The sequence below is a fragment of the Mauremys mutica genome, chromosome 1 (genome assembly GCF_020497125.1).
Source record: "Mauremys mutica isolate MM-2020 ecotype Southern chromosome 1, ASM2049712v1, whole genome shotgun sequence".
In the NCBI taxonomy this organism is placed as follows: Eukaryota; Metazoa; Chordata; order Testudines; family Geoemydidae; genus Mauremys; species Mauremys mutica.
Window position 1 is genome coordinate 49,392,360 of NC_059072.1, and position 12,337 is coordinate 49,404,696.

Genomic DNA, 12,337 nt, shown 5'->3' on the forward strand with positions numbered 1-12,337 from the left:
ACTGTGAATGGCTTGCCAACTACAAAACCAATTTCTCCTCCCTTGGTGTTCACACCTCAACTGCTAGAAGAGGGACTCATCCTCCCTGATTGAACTAACCTCATTATCTCTAGCCTGCTTCTTGCTTGCATATATATACCTGCCCCTGGAAATTTCCACTACATGCATCCGACGAAGTGGGTATTCACCCACGAAAGCTCATGCTCCAAAACTTCTGTTAGTTTATAAGGTGCCACAGGACTCTTTGCTGCTTTTACAGATCCAGACTAATACGGCTACCCCTCTGAAATCTGAGGAAATTATTCCAGCACTTTACAAGGGACTAATGAGTCTGCATTAGGAAAATGGCACAGTTCTGGTCACCTTTTTATAAAACAGTATATTATAGAAATGGGAAAGGTGCAGTTAAGGGCAAGCAGAGTGCCACAGAGACACAATGATCTTAGTTATTCAGAAAGGTTAGAGACACAAGCTCTGTACTCTGAGGAAAAGAGTAGATTAAGAAAGAGCCTCAGTGAAGTAATGCCAGGTTTTAAAGGCGACAACTACAATAGCTTTGAAGGCTACAAGGCTATTTGAACTGTCAAAGACAACAATGGGGCACAACCTGGGCTAGGGCACAATCATTTAAATGAACAAGTTTGCATAGTGAATAGTAAATAATACATGGAGTAAAAGGGGGATTAGAGTAGATTTATATTAAATTATCAAAAATACAGAGCCCCATTAAATGGATATTTGGACTGCCTCACTTCCAGAAGAATTACTGGGTATTTTTCATTAGATCATGCAGCTCCAAATCTTTGGCAAACCTACATAGTTGTCTCTAGAGTGATCTACAATTTTAGGACCATATTTGGCCTTTGTATGGGATTAACAGAGGTCTTCCTCTTCCTTTCCAGAGATGACAGAAAATATTTTTTTAAAGGTAGGGAAAAGTCTTGCAAATAGGGTCCCCGGAGTAATATGTATATTTCTACACCTTTGAACAAAGGTAAAAGATAATACTTTCTTACATGTGCTGCTATTATATTTTTAATACAACAAATACTTATGTCTACTGCTTTTTCTAACAGAGACGTACTGTGCTATAAGTAGTAATGTAACAACAAACCAAGACTAAATAAAAACATATATGGCTTTCCCCCGCCCCCAAAGTCTCCAAGTCACAATGAAATTGGTGACAATGCATGGGTCAAGAATGCTGCCATGTCCATAGTAATGCAAGATTTGTCCTCAAGAAAATAGAGATGCATTTATTATGCATGAAATATTACACAAACATTATTGAAGTGTTGCTATGTTTATGTTTGCTGGTAATGGAGACTGGCAGGTATGCCATCATTTTGACTTATTAATTCCTATTTTGTCCATTTGCTCTGTCGTAAAGTGGTACTGAGACTTCATGCTTGGGATGGTGCACTCTATATTTGTGTTACTGGATTGCACAAAGATAGCAGAATCTGTGATCACTGGAACATAAATTATTTGGGCAATAAAGAATGTTAATATTGATTTTTGTTGATAAATGTACGCTGTTCCAGGGATGGCATCAAAAAAACACCTTCCCTGGTCGATTGCCCTAATGCCAATTATGAAAGGGCATTCAAATACAAGTTAAAAGTGTTTTAATGAATTATGGCATTTAGGACTTATTAAGGGCGAATCTTGTAGCTTTCATGGGAATATTAGTACAGATTAATGTTTAGAACTGTAACGTTAATTGATACATGTAGCAGGTATTTCATCTATGGATTTTACACACTTCTTGATATACTATTGAGGAAGTCAATCAGTGGAGAATACATCAAGGCCATAGCTATTTTGGAGCCAGAAGAAGATCCTAGAAATGATGTGTGAGCCCAGAGGATTGGGGATGATGGAGTTATTTTCTTTTGTTTAAACTTCTCTTTCCATCAAGCACACTGTATTCTCTACCCCTGCTGGATCTATGATAATTAGTCTCCTTCTCAGCTATCGTTAATATGTCTAAGCTACAGGGACTAAATCTGACCACTGATGTGTGGGGAATAAATTTGTCAAAAGTGATCGATATATCCAAATATGAAATATTTAAAATAAAATTAGTAAAAAAGGAAATGGAATACCCATTTCATTTTCAGATCAATATCTTAAGCTAGTTAATAGGTAGCATTTTGATATAAGTAGGTGTTACTAAGATTACATGATCAGATTGTAAAAAGCTAGCTTTTTTGTGTGTGCTCGGATAGTGATGTGAAAGTAGGTCTGAATAAGAGAAAAAAAAATTACTTTAGAACCCACTAGGTATATCTGACTAGCCCATTAGCGATTATCAAAGTGCATTGAGCAGACAACGAGAATATGAAATGAGACTGTCATAGGGGCTGGCCACCTCCCAAGCACCCCTTTATGGCCTAGGGTCACTCTGCAGTTTCCTTGCCTTAATTTCCCCCCTTCAAGGGGCTTCTTAAACACTTCACACAGATTCTTCTTTAGTGCAGCACGCCCCTCCTTAGGGCTGGGTTTATTTACATAACAAACTAATTCCCAAAATAAAGTTCTCAAAAATCCACATCAAGCCCATACTCTTTCCTGCTGGGGATCTCCCAAACCATCCCAACCTGAACCATTTCCCCTGAAAACTCAGGGTTCCCTGCTAGAGCATACTTGCTCCCAAAAGGCTCTGTAATCTCTCACTCCCTGAGCATCCCTCTACTGCTTCCTGATGCTCTTTATAGGAGAATTGAGCCACTAAATCCCTGTTTAGTCACTTAAATAAAAGGAGTCTGATTTTCAGAGGTGCCAAGAGCTCCCAATGCCAAGTGGTGGATTTTGGGTCTGCTAAAGCAGCCGCCCCTGAAGGCAGGCATCAGGAGATGGAAGCCATGTATCAGTGTTGGGGCATGGGCACTCCTCCACTAAACCTTATGCTAGTGACAGAAGTTGGAATAGGCCCCTACTGCTGCAACTTTCACTGGGGCCAGGCAGCCAAAGATCAAGGAGCCACAACCATTGCACTTGGACATAGCAGAGAATCAGGGCCCAACAGATGTCAGTGCTTGGCAACTCTGGTTTTATGAAGAGGAACACGCCACTGATAAAGGACTTATCCCTAGTTATGAAGAGGTAACACTTTACCAAGGGCACTACCACTTTCTTCTTTTTATTCTATTTATTTGGAGAGCAAGAGGTTTGTAACAGCTGCCTTCAAGCATTCATTGACTGGCTGAGGGGGAATTTGTCCCTGAAATGTAATAAAGAGTCTTGACAGGGGGAAGCTAGCCAAATGGAATAAATATTACATATATAAAAAAGTGAAAGCATTATTGCAGCGATCTGGAGCCTTCCACTAAAGATCTCTCTCATTGCCTACATTTTCCGTTTCTTTTGCAGGATCTTCATTACAACAGGATAAAAGATAATTTGGTTCTAGAATGTCACTTATTAAGGGAGAGGACTATGTAATTTATATGTCATCTAGTTGAAAAGTAATGTTTTGGTATTTACCACCCATCAGCAACTTTTCAATCCTCTGCTGAGAAATAGTTTATTAGACTGTATTTATCTTTGTTACTCAACACTACAAGTAGCCTCAGAGAGAATAGGAGCAGTTAGGATAAGCGAAAGATTAATTTTTGCATTAGTTGGTCTCAGGTGATGATCAACCAGATAGTCTACAAGCACTTTGGTAAAGAAAAATGAAACTCTGATGACTATGTGATCAGACATCCTGCTCTTTCTGCTTGGTTGGTTAATGTCCTATTTCCAATGCATAAATTCTACATGGTATCCTTGAACATGAACTAAAAAACATGTACCATTTGCTGTTCCATATCCTCACCACATTTATGGCCCATATTGTTGATTATAAGCAGAGTCACTCTCAATTCAAATAATTTGTATGCAACAAAAAATATGAAAATACATTTTGGTTCAAGTTATCACCAAAACTTCGATAGTACTCATTAACATAGAGGGTTATCCATTCACCTGACCCTCATCTTGTCATCTATATTTTTGTGCACAAATGTTATACATGTAACTACACTATACATGTGCTCACAATGGGCGATTTGGTGCCCATTCTGTTTAAAACCCACCTATATCATGTGCAATTACTTATTTGTACTTGCAAAAGCAGTAACTGTGTGTAAACGGCTACACTACAAAATAGGATGCCACATTTTGGAAACTTTGCCCATGAATAATACAAAGATTTAAAACAAACAACAACAAAACAACCGAGTAGACAAGATTCACTATAAAATGTAATGAGCTTAGTTATCAAAAAGATAAACAGTTACATGTTAATTACAGAAATTACGCATCCATTTAGGTGTGGGATTAGAGTTGCACCCACTGTAATGTTATCAGCATTGAAGAGTGAAGGAATTCTTGTGAGAACCTAGAAACAACAGGGTAGGCCTCAGGGCGTGGTCTTCTGTTTAAGCGTGCAAGTGCATTTTCAGGATAATTGGGGAGCTAATTGTGCATTGTAAACTTGGCTGATCATTTGCATTGCAAGCAATTATGATAAATTGGAAAGCCTCTGTTTGCAATGTTTTGATCTCTAGTACTTACACATCTCACAGAGGGAAACAGCTAATTATGAACTAATTTTTCAAAATGTTCTATTTTTTCGTATTTTTCATTTTTCTTTATAATGCATTTTTAAAATAAATGTTAAAAATGAAAATCACAGAAGAAACACAATGAACCGAAAGTTCATCCAAGAAAGAGGTTTAAAAATGTAAGGTCTATTTGAAAATATAAAACAATGAAAAATCAGACCTAATAAACATAGTTGCAGTAAACACACAATGAACCTGACCACCACTGTATTACTTCAGCTTGACTCTAATATAAATTAATAGCAGGCAAGTGGACAGATTCTCACCTGTTGTGATGGAACTATACCAGTCTATACCAACTTGAGGCTTTGCCCCTTAGCCTTTAAGCTCTTCTGATCACTGACTGTCCTTTCTATAGGAAGGCTCTGTCTCAGTCCTCAAAAGCTAAAGCTATGGAAAGACGAAAAACATAATGAAGGGTATGGAGAAAGGGAACAACCTACAAACAAAAGTGATGATTGACTCGCCTTGATAGTTCTTATTTTTTAACCCTCACCTCCTAATTTTACTTTTTTCATCTTTTGTATACATGTTGTTCTCATTCATGTCTATTTACTGTTTTATATTTGGTTCTAATATAACTTTATTTTGTTTTTGTTTGTTTTAATTTTATTATAGCTACTTATTTATAGAGAAGATACCTTGTTTTTACTGATAGACACTGTTTGAATGGACGGGATAAAGAGGAGTTAGAATCTACATAGAACAAAAGAAGTTACAAATAGGATATGTAAGCTAAGGCACAAAGGGTGTTGATTAGAGCAATGGTTCTCAAACTTCATTGTACCACCATCCCCTTCTGACAACAAAAATTACTGTACAACCGCAGGAGCAGAGACCGAAGCTACACCAGGTGAGTTTTCGGTTTCATTTTGGTTCCCACCTCATTTCTAACCATCAACTGGGGTAATCGTAAATCAGTGGTTGGCAGGCATTCCTCCAGGTTCTTCAGGGGTGGTTATCTAGCCTGTCACCACCACTTAGCTCTTTGGTGGCCTGGGAATTGATAAAATAGGACTAAGTCTGCTCCCAGCCCTTTTGCAAAATCTACTTGATTTACATTATTAGGAAACCACACAGCCTACAACCAGCACTATTGCTACTCTTTTTGCAGCTGAAGGACAAGGAATCACTCCTTTGATTCCATGGCTGCTGCTCAGCCACAACTTCATCATCCCCCACTCCCTACTGGTCAAAACAAAGCATACACAGTCATCTTCCTAGCTACCATTCAATTCAGTTCCCTCTAAGAACTCCTGTGAACACATGCGCTTGGCTGACCTGCTTTAACACAGCTGGTACCCTCCCTGACCCAGGTGAGGAGCTGGCAGGGGAGAGGCAGGTTGCATGGGGAGTGCCATGTCAGGGAGCAGAGAAGGTTTCCTGCACAAAGTGTAGAGAGGTGGGACTGCCTCACTGCTGTGAGAAACCATCACTGACCTTCCACGCTAGTATCCACTACCTGAGTCACAAAACCTTGCTAAAAGAGCCAGTTCTGAATGTGTTATCCATCTGGTAATGTTTGGTTCCTGAAGGTTTAGGGCTCATTTTTGGCTGAGTGACCCATTTTTTATCTACCGTCAGACAGCTCACATTTTGGAAAGCTACCAGTTCTCGCTATGTGGCCCATGGGCTTCAGGCAGAGCAGATTGCTGATCCAAAACACTGAACAAGCAGAGTGACTGTTTTAAGTGGGCTGAGGGTAAGTCCCCCCCCCCACATTCCAAGCAGTTAGCAGAAGTGTGACATGAAAGGGGGTTTGAAAAAGAGTGAAGTAATTTTTCAGCAAGCTAAGGTGGAAAAAGAAGAAAACAGAGCCAGCCTCTCTTCCAGCGTTTCTTTATGACAATGGACGCTGTTTAGGTTTGGCATTAGGTATTTGCCCAAATTGCTTTTACGAAATAATTTCTGTTTATTTGCATGTGAAGTACAACTGCCATGTCAATTTCTCACTGAACTTGCCCTCTTTTTTCTATTTCCCAGCCTTACTTGGTAATGATGAGGAAAGACTCCCGCAGCAGATCTGAGTTTCAGCTGCAGAATCTAGAGGAAGGGATTCCTCTTCTTCAGCTCAAGTGGGCAGCTCTGTATGGTAATGGATGTTTTAGAGGAAATGTGTTGTTCTGTGAGCTTGTTTGTGCTCGTGTTGAAGACTGTTATCACTTGTGTTGGTGGCTGATTTCATTTGACAAACTGCAGCAGATTCATGTATATTTATGACTTTTCAGGTTTAGATTGGGCAGTATTGGAAATAACACAGACTTGCACATGCACAGTCACAGTCTGTGAATTAAAACATTCAGCTTTTGTAAGACGCCAGCATAGATATTTTTAATTTTTCAGAGCACACCAGCACATCTGAAGCTTTCACTATTGTCCAGGATGATAAACATCAGGCACTTGAGCTCTTTGAAAAATAGATTAAACACTCACTGGACTGCTCCTGCTTCATATTTTTGTTCTCACGCCACAAATGCTGTGTTTAAAATTAGCCAATTTTTCATATTATTTATAATGTGCTGTCAATTTTCCCTAAAACCACATTGCTATGTGTGTGGTCAGCCGATGAAATGAAACCTGCCTCTGGCTCTCATCCAGGCTTATCCTTACCTGGGAAGAGCCCGGGTATTTGTCCAAAGAGCTAGGTTCCAGTGTGGGATGCTGGACCACAGAAACTCCTTCAACAACCCTAGAAAAGGACCTGCTGGGGATAAAGTTGGGGCTCACTCTGCTGCTATAACCCATTTTATCCCCTCCATATCCTTGAGCAGGGCTCTGGCTCTCAAGGATGTATTTAATCCAAAGATCTTTTCACTTTATCTCCTCTTTTTCTCTAAGGTGTCAGTTAAGACATTTTTCCTAGCCCTGGATGTCAGCATTTTCACGCTGAAGTCTTTTCATGACTATGATCACATCACCTGGAAGGCGTGGGGAGGCTCACACATCAGAGGTGAATTTTTAAGTTTCCAAATAAATAAAATTTCTTCCAGCTCATGAATTCAGTCTTAATCCATTTTAATTAATTGGGACCTATTGCCTGCATTCATCCCATGGTGCCACTTCCCATATTTCTCTCTTCAGGTCTCCTCTTGCCCTCAGAGACCTGAGACTCCCTATTCCCCTGGACAGTCTCGATCTCAACTCCTATTCTGCTGCACTATTTGAAGTTATTAAATCCACTGTCTATTCCTATTCAGTTCATTTAACAATCATCCCACCCCCCCTTCTATGGGAGATTCTTGTCTGTCCTGAATAAACATCAGAGTTAGACAGCTTCTTGCAGAATAATTACTATAAAACCAAGGTACAAATTGGGGCATGTTATTGATGTATGTGTTATATCACACTCCAGTAATCCTTAAGATCATATTATCAAAAAAATTACTTATCATGTAATGCATAAAATGTAAGGTGAATAAAATTTCAGAGAGACTAACAAATTCCCAGTGGGCTACATCCACTTCTCAATAAATAAAGATTAATATTTATATATTAATTCCAACACAAACAAATGCATTAACACGAACCTAACAGTGGTGATCTCCATTCCTAAGTAACACAAGTATGGAAAAATACAGGAAAATCCTGAGTTAATACAGTTCTTTCACAAACTTCAGCAATGACTTTTTATTTTATGGATGTTTTATTTAGTACACACACATCTAAGAATGAAGGATGAAGGGCGAAACGAGGTGGAAGAAGAAAAAAAGGGAAATGAGTTCACCAGCAGAAGGGGCTGGGGCTGCAGGGGACAATGCAGTAGAGCTCTGTGGGGCTGAGGTCACTACAGGTAACTGGGCCACCGACAAGAACCTTGCTTTGACTCTTGGTCTGGGTCCTATAAGTCATGGATAAATCCATTCTGTGGCCACAGTCAAGGCCAGCCTTAGAGAAAATGGTGCCCTGGGCCAATTTGTATTTTGGCACCCTTTCTTTGAGTTTGAGAATAGCGGGATGGGGTGCAGGGTGCAAGCACCAGTTCCTGGCCCTGGAGCCCGGCCGGGCTGCACAGGGAGGAATTTCTGAGCCCAGGGGCTTCCCCAGCCATACACCCCCTGACCACCTATCAGCAGGTATGCAGCCACCACCTGTGCCCACGGGAAGGCAGGGACCTAGGGGCTGGCCCTCTGGCTCCACAGGGGCAAGCTCTGCTGCCTGAGCCTCCCTGCCAGGCTCGCAGTGCCAGGCAGCATCGCCCACCTCCTGCCTGGCTGGCCAAGGGCTCCAGCCCCTGGCTCACCAGCACTCATCCCGCTCTGGCAGCCCAGTTCCACCAGCTTACAACACTCGGACGGCAACCCCCCTCACCACAGTGCCCTAGTCAGTCACCCACATTGCCCAATTGTAAGGCCAACCCTGGCCACAGTCCGGCGTAAGTTGCATGCAGATGAAGTGCCACATCTGGCTGACGTCAGTGTGGTTATGCTCAGGCACAGCAGTCCATGTGTGTGCAGTGAACTGAAAGAACAGGACTAAGGTTGGCTTCGAATGCAGGCAAACACTCTTTCTTTACTAACATTCTTTTGTTGCCAGATGTGACCATTGTCAAAAGCAACAGCATAAATGAAAGAGTTGGGGTAAAAAATGTATATATGTGATGGTGTTTGGCAAAATTGCCCCCCCACGCCCTCTTGGCCTCATTTTTGCCCTACTGTCCTTTGGCCTACTCTGGCCCTAGGAGTGTCCTGGCCCTCCAGACACTTTGCAGAGTCCTGTCCCTTCTGGGGCCACAGAGATCTTTTATGAAAACAAACAACAGCTCTCCCTTAGCTGGGCTTTATCCCTAATGAGGCTTGGCCCACCCTCCAGGTGGAAGCAGCACCCTCTCCATCCCCTTAAATCCTTTTATTACATGTGTGTGGGGTAAACGTGGCATCACACGGTGTAAATATGCCCTATAGTGATAGAGTACAAAAAACACAGAGGTCCCTTCTAATGAAAACACATAGCAATATCCATATGGTAATTTTATAATGACCCTACCCACTAGGCCAAGTTTTCCCTCACCAAAATCGGGTAGCATTGTGTCTGCTGCTGGAGTCCCAAGCTAGCTAATCTCCCTGAAAGAAAAAAAAGGTGACAACTATGGGATCAACAGACAGGCCTTAAAAATCTGAATATATTTTATTTTCTCAATCCTACAAAATAGTTAAGAAAATGCTTCCCAAGTAACAACCTGAACAGGAGAGCTAGGAAGAGTCTCAAAACTTTGTGCAATGAATCAGTTCCATAAAAACCAAGCTAACAAACCTACTTCCATATAGCCTCATTGAAGCCTCACCTATTCAGAAGCATACATTATCCTAGTCAAGGAAAGGCTAAAATGAAACTCAAATAATTTATGGCCGGTCTGAATATAAAAAATTATTTGGGAACATTGATCATATACAGATATATTAAGGAATTCTCATTCATCAACACTTAAAATAGAGACAAAAACAAAATATACATAAAATAGGACAGTGATTGTGTTTTTAGATAAAGCTTTGTATAGAAATGTGAGAAATACGTTCTAGAAGTTTGTATGTACCACCAGATCTCAAAGTTAACACTACAGCCTAACAACATTTGTGGAAGTACTGAAATACTTGGGAACCAATATAAAGCTCAGAATCTACTGTGATGAGCACATTACAAACACTAGAATGGGGTAGAAAAAAATAAAATAAAATAAAAACATTCCTTGATTCTGATGTGACTGACCGGTAGAATCTAAAGGAAGCGTCAACCCTTGGTTTGCCTATTTATAATATTTTCATTTAGTAACAAATTTCTATTTTCTGATACAGTAAAATCTTATTAATTTTTCTCCCTGTCACTTTCTCCTCAACCCCACCCCACTAAAAGACCACACAAAAGGGATCCTTTTACCCGTGTGCTAACATGTTGCTATGTCTCTGCCCAAGCAGCTAGGGATAAGTTCAGGTTCTGACTCCCCTCACCCACATTATAGTATGTTGGACAGCTGCTAGACCATCAGACTTGCCTTTCTATGAGGGCCTGTAAAAATATTTTGCTGAAGTGACATAGTAATGGGAATTATTTAGAGCCATATAACACTGTTGATCTGTATGACCCACTACTATTGATTTAACTGTGTATAGGGAACAAGGGAACAATACAGAAATACAATAAATAATTAAGTACATTCTCTCTATTGTTACAGTTTGGGATAGAAAAAGTCTTAGTACAAGTTTGGAATAGCAGATTACTTAATACTGAAAGCTTTTTCTTTCTTCTCTGTCTACCTGTTCCTCATTTCTTGCCTGTTCTCTGCCCTCTGAATTACTACATCTAATTCTTTTAATCTTCAACAATTGAATGAATAGCAGATGGGCAATTGTGACAGCTGTAATATATTTTTTTAAATTTATGGTAATGTGTGTCTGGCTATCTTTTGAGATTGTCCACAACCTTTATATTGTTTTGATTGCCGGAAAAAAGTTATATAGGCTTTGCTACAACAACATTTCACTGACATCTACAGCAGCTGCTATAACCAAAGTCTATTCATTTGTTGGTTTTTGGTTTTGTTTTCTTTAGTTTCAGTACCTGAGGCGGGGGGGGGGGGAGGGAGGGAGGAAGAAAAAAGTGTTCACGTCACACTCCCTGGTAGTACCTGGCCCAGGCCAGGTTAGCTAATGCTCCAACCAGCAGACCATATTGGGTGATGAATCTTGGTTATGTGCCACCTGAGGCACATTGCACATCGCTAAGAAGTAGTAGTACATGGTTTCTGGCTTATCATGATTTTTGAGATGCTTAATGCTGACATGTTAATCACCTTGTACTCAGCCCTCTTCTCAGATATATTTTTACCTTTCATTATATATCTTTCAGAAACATGTTGCACATTATTGCTGGCAGTCTGCTGAGGGACAGCTAGAAAACATTTCTTATATATAGCAGTGTGGAGCCCACATGCATTGAGAAGAATTTAACATTTACACAGAATATTAAAAACATTCCATTTATTCATAAGAACATAACTACAAGCAAACATTAATCCTGAAGAAGGAGATTTTCAAAAGTGCCAAGGGCTTTAGGAGCATAAGTAAGTCCTATTGGCTTTCATTGACACTTTCAATGTTTCTTAATTCCTTAGGTGCTTTTGAGATCCCCTCCCTTAAATCTGTAATAAAATCCAGGCCCAGATTCTGCAACCTCCTGTGCCATTGAGGACAGCACAGAATGCAGTCGAAATTTCACATTTCTGTTATGCAGATGAAGAGGCAAACATGAAGCACAAAGTTACACGGGGAAAATCATCTCCCCCTGCTGGAGCCACGCTACGGTCTGTGGTACCGACCTCCAGGTGGTCACACAGAGAGGGCTGTAGCTGGGATAGAAGAATGAGAAATGCTTTATCAATTGGCCTGTAAACTGTATGTATGGATCACACTTCAACCCTACACCAGGAATCTGTGATTACCTTATGCAGAGGCTTGTGGGAAGTTTCTGTTCTCTCCAACAGTTTGTCTTTGCCAAACACTAATATGAGATCTTGGCCTTGGAAGGGAAACAAAAACAGTTTGTCCTTCAAATGTAGAGGCCTGTCTCAATGAGCCAGTAACTCAATCACAAAACAGATGGTTTTATGGCATAATTGGATCCTTGTTTAAAAAAGTATGAAACAGTAGATCTAAGTGCTTGTGTTCCATATCCACAGTATTCTGCCCTTTAACCTGCATTAGCAATCATAAAAGACAACATCAGGTATAGCA